This window comes from Protomyctophum bolini (assembly GCF_963924005.1).
Source record: "Protomyctophum bolini genome assembly, chromosome: 19".
Lineage (NCBI taxonomy): Eukaryota > Metazoa > Chordata > Actinopteri > Myctophiformes > Myctophidae > Protomyctophum > Protomyctophum bolini.
The window spans coordinates 17,773,172-17,791,104 of NC_137880.1; the positions used below are offsets into that span (position 1 = coordinate 17,773,172).

Sequence of the window (17,933 nt, forward strand, 5' to 3'; positions counted from 1 at the left end):
CTCTTGGCGCTGTCCTGCCTGTCAATAATAATGGGCCGCAGCCTCCACCGTGACGGAAGGTCCAGCTGTGTGCGTGCGTGTGCGTGCGTGCGTGCGTGTGTGCGTGTGCGTGTCCGTTCGTACTGTATGTGTAAATTTGTAATGGTGTCCGTCTGTGCTCCATATGTTTTGGAAGTTCTGCTGTGATGTGGTTTCATTATGTATTATGACCAGTGGTGGAAAGTAACTAAGTGCATTTACTCAAGTGCTGTACTTAAGTAGTAGTAAACTTTGAGGACATTTCACTTTTCGATACTTTATACTTTCACTCCACTACATCTCAGAGAGGCAAATATTGTACTTTTCACTCCACTGCTATTATTTGAAAGCGTATTATTCAGAAATGGCTGATATACTGTACAAGCTCACAACTTGTAGATTGTGAGCTTGGTATGGCTGCAATTGTTGAAAGGATTATAGTATATTTTGATGCCAATACTTTGCAGTTTTACTCAAGAAATATTATGAATACACAATGTGTTATAATAACAGTATTTCTACACTGTATTACATACTTTTAATAGTAAAACAATTCGACTACTTCTTCCCCCAGCGATTAGCTGGTTGGGGGGTTGGATAACAACTGCAGGACTGTGGCCATATGTTGGCCCAGGGTCCTCATGGGGCCAAGCCAGCAGCTTTAATGAGCAGTCCTGAAGGAATTAGTGCTACTTACTGAAGCACCAGCGCTTTGACTCCTGCCTGCCTCTGTACCCCCCCAGCTGATTTACTGCCACTGGTGGGGCTGGAGAAACAGGCGGTGGGACCCCCACTGTGCGTGTGTGCGTGAGTACGTGGGCGTGTGTAGTGACATGTCTTATGCATTGTTTGCTCCTCTGCAGTGTGTTGGCTACAGGCTCCTGCTCTGATAATGAATAAGATGGGTTATGACAACAGGCCAATTGCAACTTGAAGACAGCGTGTGTGTACTTTCGCATTGGCAGACATTGGGAGATCTCAGCCTACCAATGTGACTGCCCTAAAGTCTATGCAGTGTTCCTGCAGTTGTTTTAAATCCCCGAATTGCTTCCATCCATTTTCAGCGACAAAGGCTGTTTAATCCTCACCAGGTGAGCAAAGCGTTTAGAGACTGACTCGCATGTCTACGTTCATTATGTGTTTTTTATGCTTGTGATTTAGGTTTGATGTTGAGACATTTATGTTTACGTTTTATCTTGAGGGGGTTGAGTGGCCCCTCCGCCACTTCCTGTGTGAAATCACAGATGGGCACATATATCTGTTCCTCATAGTTGTGAGATAATGCTCACATTGGGGGGGGGGGGGGGGGGGGGCATATCGGTAAAACACAGGCTCCAATTAGCTTTTTTCAGTGTTTTATCATCACCTGTATGTGCCTGTCGGCTACTGGCCTACTTGAGAACGATGCAACTTGGGAACCTAATAATACCCGCTGAGGCAGAGGCTGGAAATTGCACAGGTGAGGGGACTTTGGCTGACTAGGCCCACTGGCCACTCTCCAGTGGTTCTGGAGAACCGTGGGTCCGACTGACTCGAGGCCGGGCACTGCACTCCCTGCAGGGGTGTGAAATGTGTGTCTCGAATATGAAGTCTGTGGGGCAAACGGTTCTCGAGTTACGTGCATTACAACCGTACGCACACACGCAGAGACGTGGCGCATTTATAGTAGGACTAGACCTGTACGTGCCCGTCGCAGTCGGCCACCGGCCTACTTGGGAACGATGCAACTTGGGAAGTGGGAACCTAATGATATACATTGCCATAGCACCTGTTTTAACTGTCAGCCGGTGTCCCACATGGAGATCTGTGTATGTGCCTGTGTGTGAAGTGGGCAAACTGACTGTGAAAAGTACTTGGCAATCAATTCGGCCCACTGGCAGAGCCTGATTGGTTGAGCCTCAATTGGCTGAGGCAGAGGCTGGGAATTGCAGGTGAAAGGAGTTGGCCTCATTAGGCCCACTGGCAGAGCCTGGCCCAGGTGGAAGGAGTTCACCGTTGGAACCGTGGGTCCGACCGACTCGATACCTGGCACTGATCTACAAGCTCATAGCGCGCCACCGAGTGGTGCGCTACGAGCTTGTAGTTCTGCTATTTTTGAAAAATCGTAAAAATGTGGTGCAAATCTTTACATATATGTTCTTTCAAAGTGAATGTTTTTAACTCAGGTCTAAATGGGTTAAATAAACTCAACTAATTGGGCGTAAACGCTAACATCCTGAAGGAAAACAGTGTGGGTAAAACAAATCCCATCCCTGGTGCTTGGAAAGCATCCCCGTTGGCTTCTCACTAACATGCATATTAATGATGGAAATATGTAAGGGATAATATCTGGCTAGGTGGTCATTGTCGGGAGATAATTCACCGACAGGGAGTTTAACACTCCCTGAAGGACGTGTAACCACAATATTACATGGCTACCTAACATAGATACATTGACCCAAAACACAACAAAAAAAGTATTCCATAAGTTCGCGCTGGTTGCGTCTGGCCAGCTGCAGGGCTGCAGCACTGTCGGAAAACAAGGAAGTGAGTTGATCAAATAGAATCCATTTTCGGGTCCTGCTTCGTCTATTTCTCGCTCAAATGTTTTCAAAAACATTTTTGAGAGTAATGTTTAGCTGTAAATGACATTGTGTGTCACTACTAGTGTGTGTGTTTGTGTGTGTGTGTGTGTGTTTACATGCATGGTTGTCATGTTGGAAACAGCAGTAAATCAAGCGGGGCGCAGCTGGTGCTCATAGGGTTTGATTAGGCAGAGGTCAGTTATAGAGCGGAGCGGTCATTATGATGAGATAACTCACCGCTGAATTAAGCGATTGACCAATCAGAATCGAGCATTCAACCAAGCCATGTAATAAATAAGGTATAAATACCAGCAGTGTGTTCTGTTGTGCGATCGGTCTACAGCGCTATTAAGTAGGACACAGCGTTAGGTTTTTAGTGGCCAGGTGCTGGTAGTGCTTAAGCCCTGGATCTTACCCTGGGATGTCCAGCAATTTGCACAGCTGGCCAGGAGAGCACACCAATCTTTACAGTTATAATGACTAGGCTGCACGTGATTTTAAATTGGGATCAAGAGTAAGACTCATATTTGCATTTCAGGTGTTTAGCCGACACACTTAATCCAAAATGAATTATAACAAGTGCCAAAGGAGTCTAAAGCCTGAGTTATACTTGGTTGTGAGAGAGTGTAAATCAGGTGTAAGAAGAGCACTTTTAGCTTTGGGTAATATTATTGCTATGAATAAAATTAAGCAAGAGGAGAGGGTCATGCTTAATGTATTCTAGGTTGCGTTCTGGTTTCACAAGCCAAAAGGTTTCATTCTGTGACACTGGCATGCAACCAAGCATAGAGCAGGTTCATATTTGCATTATTAAGAGGAGGTATACGTACATATTATGCATGTGTGTGTCATTCATTATACAGCCACTGGTTGTTTTTCTTTCTTCACGTCGCATCTCAGTTTCAACCCGTTTTCGTTTCAGTTCCAACTTGTGCTTTAAAATGCGTATCTCTCAAAACTCCCTGTGGCCGCTTTTCAAAGGCTGCCCTTTAGTTGCTGCATCAGCACCACACAGACCTTTGAGGTATTCACACATTACGTGTCTATTGATCTTAATGGAAGCCACCTGCTGTGCTGCGCAGCCCTAGTTTTGATGGGAGGTGGGGATGGCTGCGGGGGGTGAATTATAAGCGAGAGACTCCATTCCTCTTGCGAGGCTCTCGCTTAATTCACCCCCACAGCCATTCCCCGCCTCCCAACGAGAGTCTCCGTTGCTCTTGACCAGCTCAGTGGCCTTGTGGTTGAGTGTCCGCCCTTTTGGTGTTTGGCTATGAGCTTGTAGGTCTGCTATTTTTCAAAAATCGTGAAAATGTAGTGTAAATCTTTGAATATATATTCTTTCAGAGCGAATGTTTTTAACTCAAACCTTTGCTTCTGGGGCGGTCCCTGGAACAACATATTTTATTCATCATCATCACCTTTATTTATACTCCAAAATACAGTTGAGGGCAAGCCCTCATTTTCAATGTAGCCGAGCCGAATTACATATATTTTTGGGGGTACTTGACATGAATATGTTTGAGAACCACTGACATAGAAACATAGGGTTTTTCAGAAAACTGTCAGGATTTAGAAGGCATTTGTAGAATCTGTTCTCAGGTCTAAATGGGTTAAGAGAGTTTGAGTTGTGCGAGCTACTACCTGCTAATCGTCTAAAAGGGCAAATGCATTCATTGTGTGATTTGTGTATTGACTCAAAGTGAAACCAACATCATGCCATTTGGTGGATGCTTTTTGCATACTGTGGTATGCAGCACGGAAACACTGCAAGACCAGGAGATGCTGACGATCAGTGACACTGCTCCAAATGGACTCTGTGATGTATAGTGTGTGTGTGTGTGTGTGTGTGTGTGTGTGTGTGTGTGTGTGTGTGTGTGTGTGTGTGTGTGTGTGTGTGTGTGTCTATGTATAGATGCATTGATCTATTGATCAGCGGGCGAGGGGTGGCCGAAGGGGACAATTGCCACTTGTTATTTGACCAGCTCAGCGGCTTTGTGGTTAGAGTGTCCGCCCTGAGACTGCATGGGAGATCGGGGATTCAGACCCTGGCCGAGACATAGAAAAAGATAAGAATCTTATCTTTTTGTATGTCTCAACGGTACCTAATGCCTCCCGGCAGGGTTGGATTGGGGGTAAATCCTGTACTTGTACTTGTACCAGTGGCAGTACTCACATTTCTTTTTTTTAAACGTATCAAATACTGCAATATAGAAATACTCTATACTCTATTGTTACAAGTAAAAGTCCGGAATTCAAAATTTACTTGAATAAAAGTTCAAAACTATTGGCATCTAAATGTACCAAAGTACCCATTTCTATTCAAATAGATAATAACATATCTACAAGCTCACAATGGCTGTTTTCAAGAGGCCGGAAATCTACAAAGAAACTAATAACTGAAGTTTTCAAATAAAAGTATTTTTTTTGCCTCTGAAATAAAGTACAAATACTTCAAAATTGCATCTAGCTGCTAATAAGACACATGATTGAAACAGTTCTGCCCAGCCCATACAGTATAGGATTACAGTGATCACTGCCAGTCTGCGTTAATCTAAACTCTGAAAGTTTACAACATGTAACCAGATGCTCTCAAATGAATACTGTACACATTGACACTCAGTCAGGACTTCATGGTGTACTGTGTAATCAACTTCAACTACTCTAATTTACAGGTGTAACACAATTCTGGTTGTAGTTACAGTTTTCATGGTCAGCTATTCCAAATATTCCTTCAAATCAAGTCAAATAAAATATACTGTGTAAACTCTATATATTTAATTATTTATATTCTGTGTATTTGTAAGCTGTTACAAAGATGGTAAGATATGAAAGGAACTTTGGTTTAGGATTCTTTTCAACAGCCATATCGCCTCACCTTTGAGGCGATATGGCTACGGCGGCACGGCTGTGTTATCTGTGGTGTATCTGTGTATGGATGAGATGCATCGATCTCTGCTGGCTGAGATTAGTGCCACTCCGTCAGGCGAGTGACGGGCTTCGCTGGGTTCCACATCACCTCCCTTCCCTCTTATCGATCCGTGCTGTGACACGGCATCGATCAATCACATGCCGCTGAAAGAGGGCTACCGGTGGGTTGTGTGGCCCTGTCCCCAGACACACCGTTCTCGGTGTTAATATACTTAGATGATAATATACTTAGATGAGACGGTGTCCCCCAGGGGTATATGCATGGCCCCCTCCTTTTGGCTTTTCTGGATCAGGGCACACTTCTCTGGAAAGTGTTCGCGGCCCGCCCATCTCATCACTTAAACAGTTAAGTGGTCAGATGGGTGAGTGAGACACATGTATTTTCAGAGCATGTTTATTTTAATGATCAATCAATCATTAAGACGATTGCAAATACCTTAAACAGTTTGTAGATCTGCTATTTCCATGCAAATGTTGGCTTCTCGCTAGAATCGTGAATAGGGACGACAGTTAATGTAGTCCGGTTGTCAGGAGAGAAACATTGTGTCAGTCAGAACAGGTACATTGTCGTCTAGTTGAGACTCCTTGCTGTCAGTCAGAACAGGTACATTTGTGGTCTAGTTGAGGCTCCTCTGAGGAAGACCTCTGAAGATTTTTACAAAATCTCATCTACAATGACAAGTACAATATATTATTGGTGCCAGGTTGAAAGTGTTTAAAGCTACATGATATTGACTCCAAAACATCATATAGCTATGGCGGTATCTGCAAATTTATAGTGCAATATACATTTTTGCACATGTGACATGCTCACGCAGAGGTCTTTATCTTGTTGTTTTTTTATGGTTTCATTTATATTGCGCCTTTTATATCCAAGGCACTTTACATTCATCCGGAGATTCTGCACTGCCCCAGAAAACCTGATTCATGAGGCTGACACATTTCAGTCGTAGAGGCTTCAATGTTTATGATTTTACAGTTTGCCATAGTAGACCAGTAGATACATTTGGATTGTATTTATTTATCTTCTACTATCGGTCTTGACGCCCATCCCTCTGTGCTGTCTAGACTGTGTGTGTGTGTGTGTGTGTGTGTGTGTGTGTGTGTGTGTGTGTGTGTGTGTGTGTGTGTGTGTGTGTGTGTGTGTGTGTGTGTGTGTGTGTGTGTGTGTGTGTGTGTGTGTGTGTGTGTGTGTGTGTGTGTGTGTGCGCGCGCGCGCCTGTGTGCATGCACAGCTAGATCACACTCCCTTGGAAGTATCGCACATTATTATGATCGTCTGAAGCCTCCCACTGGTGCTGTCATGCAGTCAGTGTCTCACACACACACACACACACACACACAGGCTTATGCATGGGTGGTTTGACATTCCAAAGGCATGTGTGAAGCAGTCTTATTTGCATACAAAAACATGCACAGACACACAGAACCCCTCACAAATCTGCATGCATGGATTGCTGCTACACAGGCACATGTATTAGCTGCACTCCCCAAACCCCCCCTCTCTCTCCCTGTCCTCTCACGGTCTCTCTGTCTTTCATAGTTTTCTGCATGCACATAAAATGTGGACACTCTCACACATAAATTAAAATCTCATCAGTAGGATTTGCAGTATCTGTCAGTAGGAGTATAAGGATCAGGATGCTGCTCTCTCTCTCTCTCTCTCTCTCACTCACACACACACACACACACACACACACACACACACGCGCACACACTGGGCTGGACAATAATATATCAATATAATATCAATATTGTGATATGAAACTAGATATTTTCCGGGGTTTTGCCGATGCTTCCCCCCAAAATGGTCTGGGGTGACGGAAGCATTTGAAATTTGTGGCAGACAACAGTCTGGCTCGCGAGACTAGCACTGTTCAACAGACCTGGCTGGGTTGAGACTATATATAGCACTGTTCAACAGACCTGGATGGGTTGAGAGACTATAGCACTGTTCAACAGACCTGGATGGGTTGAGACTAGCACTGTTCAACAGACCTGGATGGGTTGAGACTAGCACTGTTCAACAGACCTGGCTGGGTTGAGACTAGCACTGTTCAACAGACCTGGATGGGTTGAGACTATAGCACTGTTCAACAGACCTGGATGGGTTGAAACTAGCACTGTTCAACAGACCTGGCTGGGTTGAGAGTAGACTAGCACTGTTCAACAGACCTGGATGGGTTGAGACTAGCACTGTTCAACAGACCTGGATGGGTTGAGACTAGCACTGTTCAACAGACCTGGATGGGTTGAGACTAGCACTGTTCAACAGACCTGGCTGGGTTGAGACTAGCACTGTTCAACAGACCTGGCTGGGTTGAGACTAGCACTGTTCAACAGACCTGGCTGGGTTGAGACTAGCACTGTTCAACAGACCTGGCTGGGTTGAGACTAGCACTGTTCAACAGACCTGGCTGGGTTGAGACTAGCACTGTTCAACAGACCTGGATGGGTTGAGACTATAGCACTGTTCAACAGACCTGGATGGGTTGAGACTATAGCACTGTTCAACAGACCTGGCTGGGTTGAGACTATAGCACTGTTCAACAGACCTGGCTGGTCTCCTGCATAGTGTCCAGTCAGTCTAGGTCCTGACAGTCTCGTCACGCCCACAGAGGAATGTGGTGGTAACCTAGCAACGGGGCTAAAGAGACGGATCTATCTCCCGGCTGGTGATGGGTGACTGTGCCTCAGCCTCACCTCAGGATATGGGCGTGGCTTCTGAAAATGCTGAAATGACACGACGGGACTCGTGTCAGTAGCCTCTTAGATAAATCAATGGTTATGTGATGAAACTACTTCAGTGCAATTATTATCATATTATCATATTGCCATTTGTTGTTACAGAGACCTTAATGCTGAGGATCCCAAACATTTCTGTACCAAGACCCCCAAATAGCCATAGCCTCTGGCTGCCCCCTATTGTGAAACTGCAGAAAAAGCAGATCTGCAAGCTGCAATATACTGTGTATATTTAAGCAGTCCAGGCCCATTGGACGCACATTGTCATTTTCTTTGTGTCCTGCACAGGCTGTACTTTATACGGCTCAGTTCCTTGTGACACAAACGTGTAATTTACTTTTTTGTGTGTTTTCTTGTCTTGGTCTCTGTTTAATTGCTAACTGAAGGGTTCTGGCAGTTTCTACACATGAACTTGTCTATTCTAGGCCGTTCATCCTCATGAAGAATGCATGAAGCAGAGGGAATAAATGCTCCTGCCCATACTGTAGGTGAAAAGGCAGCAGGACTGCAGTGTGCACAGATGACGGTGTGGTCCGCTATAGGCACTCCATTTATTTACGTCCTCTTTGCTTTTAGACGGCATACATACAGAATAATAGGATGACAGAGAGAGACTATGACGTGAAACATGCGTAAGTCCTGAGCAAGAATTGGACCCATGGCGGTGTGAGTCGCCACACCAAGCTACCTCGCTACCTCAAAGCCAGCTTCGCAGAGGGAGGTCATACTCTGAAAATGAATGTTTGACTGCTTGGGGGAGAGATGGAGCTATGGAAGAAACAAAGGCCTTCTTGGCCTATTTATACAACTGTCGATTAGGCGTTAATATACTTGCTCAGCAAAAAAGCCTTCCAATGGAAAATTGGGTTATTTTCATTGTTGGGGTAGAGCTTTGCTGTTAACCCTTCACAACGGGGCTTTAGCATCTGTGTCATTTTAGATTTTATACAGTATAGCACATTGGTTGGCTAATAAAAAATAGTGGATATATAAGCTTGATACTTGATAGCGCGTCAATTTGTGCCGTGCGATGTGTTTGTAGATCTGCCATTTTTGAAAATCTTTGAATATATATATTTTTCAAGCAAACCTTTTTCCTGCCTTTTATTGATAGAGATAATAGACTGACAGGAAATGGGGAGAGAGAGGTGGAAGGTGAAATGCAGCAAAGGTCGTCGGGTTTGGAAGTTGAACCCACAACACGATGTCAAGCAACATCATTATTATTATTTTATGTTTTCTTTGCGGCTTTCGCCTTTATTTTATATTCTTTATAGAGAGACAGACAGTAGGCCTCGCTGGTCACACGGCTACGACAGCCGTCCGGGCCCCAAGCAAACAAATACATCTCTGCTGTCGGGAAGAAACCACCTAACTCCAAATTATTCACTTTTAAGGAAACGATAAATACATATTTTTTGTGATTTGTCTTTTATTTCTTCATGAAATTACAGAAACATTTTTGGAAATGTTTTTTTTAAATAATAATAATTAAAAACAAACCCCATTACAAATGTGTCATGGGTTAAAGCATCTCTCTCTCACACCCCGTGTTGTAAGCTGAGTGGAACCTTTACTTTGAGTGCACATCACGGCTTTGAACCACATCCTGGACCTGCAGACAGCGTGGCACAATGCCATGACGCTGTGGAGAGACACAGATATATAGACTACTTTAATGCCATGATGCTGTGGAGAGACACAGATATATAGACTACTTTAATGGCATGATGCTGTGGAGAGACACAGATATATAGACTACTTTAATGGCAGTTGACAGACTGACAGTGTCATCAATTTTTCAGAAACGCCAACGTGGACTATACACAAAATATCCGAAGCTTGTTTCATAGACATAGAACGATTCACATACATACTATACAAACAACCATGAAACATAATAATCCTTATACACCATCTGTGTCACCGTGTCGCTTTTAAACACTTTAACCATTATTTTAAATGTATTGAAAAATAGCAGATGTATACTGTATATTGTACAAACTAAACAGCTACTGTACAATTCTTTATTTTTTTTAATTGTGGAAAATATGTGCAAATCTTTTAATTTATATTCTTTCCCAGCAGCAAACGTTATTAACTCAATTCTTCTGGGGGGTCCCTGGAACAACATGTTTTGAGATGGAGGTCGGCGGCCAAATACATCATTCTAGGCCAGGGGTTCTTGACATAGAAACATAAGTATTTCATGATTTAGAAGATATTTGTAGAATTTGGTCTGGGGTCTTAATGAACTAAGGACTGTACTGTGGTAGTACTCAGAAACACAGGCTTTTGGTTGACCTTGATATTTATCTCATTGCTTCCTGTGGTTCTGTGTCCTCGTCCTGCAGCTCAGTCTGATTTTCACATGTCAATCAGTGACAACGAGGCTGGCTTGCATATCGTCACTGTCGGGTGGAAACCTTGTACTTACTGTATGTCCAAAAGTTTCAATACATCCATGTAGTTATTTAGTCACAAGCTCTTGCGAATACTTATCATTGGTTAAATATTTATGAAACCCACAGATAGACGTAACCACTTTCACTTTAACTCATTATTAGAATTATTAGTATTAGTATTTCAATAGCCAAACAGATCTGTGAACTGGTCCAAGAACCACTTTGGCCTATAGGTCCAGGCGCATTCCACCATATGTGGTGTATGTGCCTGGACCGCTGTCAGGCTGCATTATAGAGCCCATACATCATATGGGCTCTAATGTGTTGCAGGGTTTGAATCCCGATCCCGTGACTTTTGATGCGTGTCACTCCCCGTCTATCTCCACTGTGTACTAGGTTGGTTCCATTGGTCCAAGGCTAATCCGGAATACAATCCATTGATTTGTCATTAAAAGAAACATGCTCACCTACAACGTCACGGCCTAAATAGGCCTACGCCAGGTGGAATGTTGTGCATGGGACAGCAAAAACTCTTCCTGTCTACAGTATACTGTATTGGACTGTGTGAGAGCACATGCTGTGTTTTCTAATAATAAAATGTTTGAACACAGAGCGTGACCTTGTGTCCGTCAGACCTTTGTCTTGTTGCAGTGAAAGGAGAGGAACAGAGGAAATTGCAGCAATGTGCCCAAACAATGGTTTACTTCCGCTTGTATCCTGTGTGGCACGCAATTAGTCTGGCAATGGTCTCAGGAGATTCTCAGAATCTAATACGTTTCCTGTGCATTTCACTCCTCATAACGACACGTTTATGATTTATAAAGCACAAGTCCTTATTTTGGGCATGTCATTATAGTTGACAACTTCAGAAGAAATTTCAAATAATTTCAAAACTAATATCATAATAATATATAACTATTGTTTTGTTATTTATCGGCCCCTGACCATGTTGATAAAGCATTTTCATTGTGGCATTTAAAACGTCATGATCAAAAAGATGAGACGTATAGGCGCCATATTGGGAGTACGATAAAGGCGTGTGAAGCTGATTATCTTGACACATTGAAGTAGGCTATTACTTTGTTACATTACCTCAGACACCTCAGTCACGTAGCCAGTATTCTATTCTGCTACAAATGCTCATTAGCGTTGTAAAGGAAACTGACAGTCAAGTGTGTGTGTGTGTGTGTACTGTATGTGTGTGTCTGTGGGGGGGGGGGACTTTTTCCTCCCATTATGACCAAGTGAAGTAACATAACCATGTTAAACTTAAAATGCTAAACATTGTCCCTATTAGGAGGCTTATAAAAGCTGCAAGAAGCCCTATACGCTCTGGAAAATAGTCTGTCTTGCCTTGTCTCTGTTGCTGACTGTCACCATCATTATAGTCTGCTATCCAACCTCTTGGTTGTAAATTAAACCATTAAGCCGTCACTGTGTTAAAGGGTGTGTCACATGCCGTACATGAAAACAAGATGGCGTCTAATAACTGCGTGGATTGGCTCCTTGTGCTTCATGAGCGTCTTATAGAGTCTATAACAGGGTCATGATGAAGCATATGTGTAAGATTGACTATATATAGATCAGTGGTTCTCAAACTAAGGACCCACAGATTGTATTTGACCGCTGACCCAAATCTGAAACGGTTTTGTGCCAGGGACCCCTAGAAGACACAGTAGCAAAAGATATAGGCCTAGGCCTATAGGGCATGACTGCATCTAATGCTTGTTAGTCGATATTGGTATAATAGACACAGTTATCGTGCCCAACCTTTGGAAAGCTAAGTGTTCAGTTATAAGTGATTGAAAGAAATTTAAACACATGAACAAACATGTTAGCCTTCTACGTTAGACTAGTGTCAGTTTGCACAAGAAGAAGTTGCATAAGAAGTTATAATGTTTGTATTTATTTTTTATAATGTACTTTGTGTGATTAGTACTGTTTTATGTATTTTACTCTTCTGTGATATGGATCTACCTGAGTCTGAAAATAAAGCATTGATTGATTATAGGCACTGATAGCGGTTTGTAAGGTTAGCTCCAGACGGACAGACAGACAGACTCACTGACACACACACACACACACACACACACACACACACACACACACACACACACACACACACAAACGGTTACACACACTGAATCTCTTATAGACGTCTACCCACTTTCAGAGCCACGCCTCGAGAAAATAAATGTAATTTCATTCCCACATTTCAGGGATTTGAGATTGACTCATCCATTCCTGTTAGACCCCAAAGTACCTTTAGGCACTATCAGTACAAATCTAAGAAAACACTAAATTAAATTTAGACTACAGAGATGGTTCTTAGAAATGAATCCTTGTGTTCCTCTTGAGAAGATTACTTATCTACTTGAGAAATGGGTTTGATAATAAGAGATTTGGATTATAAGTAAACATGGTCCCTACCTGTATCAGAGATGTTATAATTTGGTATTAGCAGTTATCTCAGTCTATAGATCTATTATTTCTTGAAGCTATACTTAATGTCTCTATACAGTAGATTTTTCTCTTCTTGTTAATTTTCTTTTCTTTTTTGTACCTGTCATGTGACATCTCTCTCTGTTGTCTTTCTCAACTCTTACTAAAGAGGGACACATGAACTGACAGTGTAGGTAAAATGGGAGGGGGGTTGGTGTCCAAGGTACATCACATACTGTAGGAGCCGATGATAGGCTGGCCAGTTGGTAAGGATAGGAAAAGTCTGCTCAGATGTTTGACACGCAGAGCCTAAATGTAATCAGATGATAATCAAAGACTTGTTATGATGAACAGAATCTTTCAATGAAGGAGAGGAGAGGAGGTATTTGGGTGGGTTAACTTTAAGCATCGTGTTGATTTACGAGGGCCCAGGAGGGGTGAGAGGGAGAAGGAGGGTGCGGGGGTTGTTGGGTCAAATCCCGGACACAGCTGCATTATGAAGTGAAGGTCAGCTCAGCTGTCAGCAGTATATCTGTGGGCCTCACATCAAGCAGTGTGTTGGGTTTTATGTGACCATTATCTTGTCCGGGTGTAATCCTTGTGTGTCTGGGCATTTGACTGTTGTTTTATACCTCTACCACTGTGACGCTATTGCAGGAGTAAATTGCCACATACTGTACAGACGTTTTTCTTACATTTTTAGATGTGAGCAGTCAGTCATCACTCACACGGGCTGAAGTCATTATTATGGTTTACACTGAGTACACCAGTCTCTCCCTCTCCCTCCAGTTGTTCATTGCACCCTACAGATACACAGTGTTTTCAACTGAAAACGAAAGTTCTAAAAACATCTAAACTGTGTAAGATGTAAACACGTTAACCACTTAAGCCCTGTATACTTTGTAGACAAATAGGCAATTTTCACCTACATGACCAAATAGGGACACCAGGTTGAAAGTTCTCAAATGATCACTGTGGATTTTACTGTGTAGATGCTGCTGTTTACTGTTGTTGTGGCTTACTGACACTGAGCTTCCCTGACATAATGGTGTCACCAAGAGCCCCGCCTCTATCTTTACTGACAGGAACAGGCAGTGGCGATAGTGGGAGGGGATTGCCAGACAGACAGACAGACAGGAGAGGATCATGGGTTTACAGAGCGATAGCTGATTCTGTTGGTTGTGATCTGCGACTCCGCTCATCTATCAGTAAGAGGAGTCAACAGCCTCTCATTCAACCACACACTCACACAGACACCCCCATCTAGATGTCAGTGAAGAGGGTCAGTGCATGACTTCACATTCCAGGGTGTCCAAACTCACCTGGGACGTCTGCACCAGCCAAGAGTGGAGGAAACACCTCTATTGTCTCAGGCAACTGAAGACGTTTGGGCCCTAAGGTTGTATAGACTTATGCACTGATGCACTAGGCTGTTTCATTGCCTGGTATGGGAACTGTACTTCCGTAAAGCAATGAATAGTATTGCACAGACTGCAATGTGCAGACTGGATGTAAGCTTCCCTCCATCTACAATGGTTGTTGGCCTATCAAAGATCAGACTCAGAGCCATCACTACCACAGACTATTTCAGATGCTACCAGGTATCAAGTGGCTTTGTATAGCCACACCACTGTTGCTCGAAACCGAGTTCAAGTTTATGAATGGACAAGCCAGGTATGAGAAATACGCTTGCGGCAGTGTGCGTAAACAAACTAAAACTTTAACATGAAGGGTGTTCCCATTCAAAGTCGACAGTCTCTGGTATTCTTTTAGAGTGTGATTGTACGGCTGTTTGTAAAGAGAGGCCTCTTTATCATCTTCACATTAAGAGGCCTTACTAGCTGAGAAGCTTATGGTGTGGGACAGGGATAGAGAGAGAGATAAGAGACCTTTTGTTTATTAACAGAGCATCCTCGGGCAGACCTCCGGTAGCACCGCGTGCTACATTGTATCCTGTGAAACTCACATAATATACAGCTCCCATTCGCTTCCTTTTGAGATGAACCCAAAATGTGTGTTACGCCGCGGGGGCTACTAGCGTTTTGAATCAGCAATGCTTACTAAAGGGTAAAATCATGAGAACCAACTGAAGTCTTCAGCGGTGAACTCTTGAGAGTTTCTCCCACTCACAGGAAAGAACTTGCGCTTTGTTGTTCTGCGGGCCTTCTGATGTTGTCAGTTATATCTCAGTGCCAGAAATGTGTTTGTGTAGTACACAGTTAAATCCAGAATCCTTTTTTTTTTTTACTGAACAATGGGGTTCCACTGTGCTTCAAGCCAAGTTCTGGCTGGTCCGGTGCATCTCAGGAGCAAGACTTGTAGGCATGAAAAAATTAATCATTTGAGCAAACTCTAAGGCAAAAAGATCGTGAGGTTTCGATGTCAATACATCTTCATGAGGTCATCCATTTCTTACGCTTTTGGAGTTAAATACTCTGGATTTGCCTACACCACCCCCCTTCCTCTCTTTCTTTTGCTAAACCTGGATCATTGGAGATTTTAGTGGCATTGTCCACCAGAGTTTGACCACAGGGGAGCAAGCGAAGAGAGCCAGGCTTTTTGGGAGGCGGGGGGAGGGGGGGGGCACAGCAGCTGTTGCTGCAGTGGTATTGTGTTAGTAGAGTGTTTCCTCTGGATGTGGTAGGTGACCTGACCCCCCCCCCCCCCCACACACACACACACACACACACACACACACACACACACACACACACACACACAACCAAACCACCAGGCCAGCCTGAACAACAGCTCCCCTCAGTGGGTCCCGGACAAGAACCACAGCATTTCATTTCTTCTCTCTCTCTCTCTCTCTCTCTCTCTCTCTCTCTCTCTCTCTCAGACACATACACACACTAACTTTCTGTTTTTAGCATCTGCAGTCTGCACCCATCTTGTTCTTGCTCACACATACAGTACATTAATTTGTTCTCTCTCTGTGTTCCTGTGTTCGTTCTCTCTCTCTCTCTCTCTCTCTCTCTCTCTCTCTCTCTCTCTCTCTCTCTCTCTCTCTCTCTCTCTCTCTCTCTCTCCATCTTTCACTCCCTCCGTGATTGATGATCATGTTACACCAGGTCGTGCATGTGTTGAGAGGTTATGGCACCAGAGAGCAGAGTTCAGGTCACTGATGAACAATGTGGGCAGAATTCAACACTGTCATTGAATTGTGTGGTCCAGAAGTGAATGACACATCTCTCTACCAGGGTGTCAGACTGGCACTTTTTCTTGTGTCTTTGCTCACCACACTCACAGGGATGGGAGTGTGTGTGTAAGGGGCCCTCTATGGTTGTGAGATCATTAGCAAACTAAGACGTTGAAAAATGGGATTAAAGTCCAAATTGAGACCCTGAACACAAAATTCTGCAAATCCATTCTCCTTATCCAGTGGAAAACACCAAATAATGCATGCAGGACAGAATTAGGATGATACCCACTCATAATCAAAATAAGAGAACAATTCAATTCACTCTTTTTTTAAAACACCAAAAAGAAAGTGACCCAGATGCACTGCATAACAAGGCACTTATCACACAGCCACCAGATAGAAAACTCACTGGACTAAACCAAATTATAAAGCAGCAGAAGGAAAACCATCTGACTCATTGGAAAGAAGCAACCCAAAAGCAGAGTAAACTAGAATGCTATCTGGCCCTAAACAGAGAATACACTGTGGCAGAATACCTGAGCACTGACCGACCCAAAACAAGGGCCCAAAAAAAAAAAAAAAAAGATTTGCCGAACCATGCAAGCTCATGTAAACACTCTTGTACGATGAACTATGGTATTAAGTTACCAGACGATATGCTGAGCCCCCGGCAGAGAGGCTCAGCATGTGATTCTACACAACTTATCATTAGCCTGCTCCTTGTGTCAAGTCCTCTGCGCCTGTCCTCCCCCGCCCCTGCACTGATGATGCTTTCTCTCTCTCTCCTTCTATCAGTTTCACCCTCACGCCTCACCCCCTTTCCCCTCACGCCTCACCCCCTTTCCCCTCACGCCTCACCCCCTTCCCCTCACGCCTCACCCCCTTCCCCTCACGCCTCACCCCCTTTCCCCTCACGCCTCACCCCCTTTCCCCTCACGCCTCACCCCCTTCCCCTCACGCCTCACCCCCTTCCCCTCACGCCTCACCCCCTTTCCCCTCACGCCTCACCCCCTTCCCCTCACGCCTCACCCCCTTTCCCCTCACGCCTCACCCCCTTTCCCCTCACGCCTCACCCCCTTCCCCTCACGCCTCACCCCCTTCCCCTCACGCCTCACCCCCTTTCCCCTCACGCCTCACCCCCTTCCCCTCACGCCTCACCCCCTTTCCCCTCACGCCTCACCCCCTTTCCCCTCACGCCTCACCCCCTTTCCCCTCACGCCTCACCCCCTTCCCCTCACGCCTCACCCCCTTTCCCCTCACGCCTCACCCCCTTTCCCCTCACGCCTCACCCCCTTTCCCCTCACGCCTCACCCCCTTCCCCTCACGCCTCACCCCCTTTCCCCTCACGCCTCACCCCCTTTCCCCTCACGCCTCACCCCCTTTCCCCTCACGCCTCACCCCCTTCCCCTCACGCCTCACCCCCTTTCCCCTCACGCCTCACCCCCTTTCCCCTCACGCCTCACCCCCTTCCCCCTCACGCCTCACCCCCTTTCCCCTCACACCTCACCCCCTTCCCCCTCACGCCTCACCCCCTTTCCCCTCACGCCTCACCCCCTTTCCCCTCACGCCTCACCCCCTTCCCCCTCACGCCTCACCCCCTTTCCCCTCACGCCTCACCCCCTTCCCCTCACGCCTCACCCCCTTTCCCCTCACGCCTCACCCCCTTTCCCCTCACGCCTCACCCCC

General features: G+C 44.8%; 1 protein-coding gene across 3 annotated transcripts in view; it reads left to right on the top strand.

Annotated features, from left to right (window-relative positions):
* The window catches only part of fynb (FYN proto-oncogene, Src family tyrosine kinase b), a 95,882-nt gene that overhangs the window by 24,166 nt on the left and 53,783 nt on the right, over nt 1–17,933 (top strand). The gene's annotated exons all lie outside the window — the stretch shown is intronic.